The following is a 1,981-nucleotide window of genomic DNA, read 5'->3' as shown; positions in this document are numbered from 1 at the left end:
GAGAAGAAGAAGAAGAAGAAGAGATTGGATTTATACCCCGCCCTTCACTACCCAAAGGAGTCTCAGAGCGGCTTACAAACTCCTTTCCCTTCCCCTCCCCACAACAGACACCCTGTGAGGTGGGTGGGGCTGAGAGAACTCTGACACAAACTGCTCTTTTTCAAGGACAGCTGTGCCAGAGCTTGTGACTGACCCAAGGTCACATCAGCAGGTGCAAGTGGAGGAGTGGGGAATCAAACCGGTTCTCCCAGATTAGAGTCCGCGCACTTAACCACTACACCAAACTGGCTCTAGCCACTGAATGGAGGTCCAGCAGTGGGGCCAGGACACTAGACGCCCTCCCACTGTTGACCCCCCCAAGCACCAAGAAAACAGAGCATCACTTGCCCCAGACCGAGAGCCCCTAGCTATACCTTGTGGCTAATAGCCACTGATGGACCTCTGCTCCAGATGCTTAACTAATTCCCTTTTGAAGCCATCCATGCTTGTAGCCGCCACCACCTCCTGTGGCAGTGAATTCCGTGTGTGAATCACTCTTTGGGTGAAGAAGTCCTTCCTTTTGTCCATTCTAACCCGACTGCTCAGCAGTTTCATGGGGTGCCCACGAGTTCTTGTATTGTGAGAAAGGGAGAAAAGGACCTCTTTCTCGACCTGCTCTATCCCAGGCATAATCTTATAAACCTCGATCCCGTTTGCAAGATTTGCAAGACGTTGACCATTGTGCCAGTTGTCACTGGAGCCCTTGGAGTCATGCCTAGAAGTCTCAAGCAACATCTGGACATTCTGGGCGTTGAGCAAACTGCACCAGCTCAGCCCCAGAAGACAGTGTGGTTTGGAACAGCAAAGATCCTGCGAAAACACATCTGCAATTCCCAAGAAACTTGGCTAGATCAGGAACTGCCGAAGTCTGTCTGCCAGTTAAATATCTGACTGTGACAATTCCTCACCGTCGTTATAATACTCAGAGTCACCCTGTGCAAAAGGCTGGCGGTAGATTCAGGACAAAGGTCACCGCTGGAATTCACTGCTAGAAGATTCTAAGGGTCTCTTGCTTAGCCGGATTTAAAAGGGGATTTATCGGCAGATCTACGGAAGAGAGGTCTAACCCAGGCTGTTCGCCAGGACAGCAGAAAGGGATCTCTGGGTTCCTCTCAGCCCCACCTGCCTCGTAGGGTGTCTGTTGTGGGGAAGGGGGGGCGCCGTCGTTATAATACTTAGAGTCACCCTGTGCAAAGGGTTGGCGGTAGATTCAGGACAGACAAAGGTCACCGCTGGAACTCACTGCCAGAAGATTCTAAGGGTCTCTTGCTTAGCCGGATTTAAAAGGGGATTTATCGGCAGATCTACGGAAGAGAGGTCTAACCCAGGCTGTTCGCCAGGACAGCAGAAAGGGATCTCTGGGTTCCTCTCAGCCCCACCTGCCTCGTAGGGTGTCTGTTGTGGGGAAGGGGGGGGAAAGGAGTTTGTAAGCCGCTCTGAGACACCTTCGGTAGTGAAGGGTGGGGTATAAATCCCATCACCTCCTCCTCCTCCAGAGACCCAGTTTGGTGTAGTAGTTAAGTGCGCGGACTTTAATCTGGGAGAACCAGGTTTGATTCCCCACTCCTCCACTTTCAGCTGCTGGAGGACCTTGGGCAAGCTGTAGTTCTGATAAGAGCTGTCCTTGAAAAAGAGCAGTTTCTGTCAGGGCTCTCTCAGCCCCACCTACCTCACAGGGTGTCTGTCTGTTGTGGGGAGGGGAAGGGAAAGGAGTTTGTAAGCCGTGCTGAGACACCTTTGGGTAGTGAAGGGTGGGGTATAAGCCCAGTCTCTTCTTCTTCTTTGATTATAGTCTGATTATGACAACCATAGTGGCATTAAGATGTAATGGAACTTAAAATAATAAATGTCTAACAGTTAATATGAATAGTAACTAATGGTAAGATAGGCTTTGTTGTTCAGTCGCACAGTCGAGTCCGACTCTTCGCGACCCCATGGACCA

At 50.7% G+C, this 1,981-nt stretch overlaps 1 protein-coding gene across 1 annotated transcript in view; it reads right to left on the bottom strand.

Moving 5' to 3' along the window:
- Positions 1-1,981, bottom strand: part of LOC107107103 (D-threo-3-hydroxyaspartate dehydratase-like) — a 28,265-nt gene that overhangs the window by 6,319 nt on the left and 19,965 nt on the right. The gene's annotated exons all lie outside the window — the stretch shown is intronic.

Source organism: Gekko japonicus, unplaced genomic scaffold (genome assembly GCF_001447785.1).
Source record: "Gekko japonicus isolate JY-2015 unplaced genomic scaffold, Gekko_japonicus_V1.1 scaffold2770, whole genome shotgun sequence".
Taxonomy (NCBI): domain Eukaryota; kingdom Metazoa; phylum Chordata; class Lepidosauria; order Squamata; family Gekkonidae; genus Gekko; species Gekko japonicus.
This window is presented reverse-complemented; position numbering and strand designations above follow the sequence as displayed.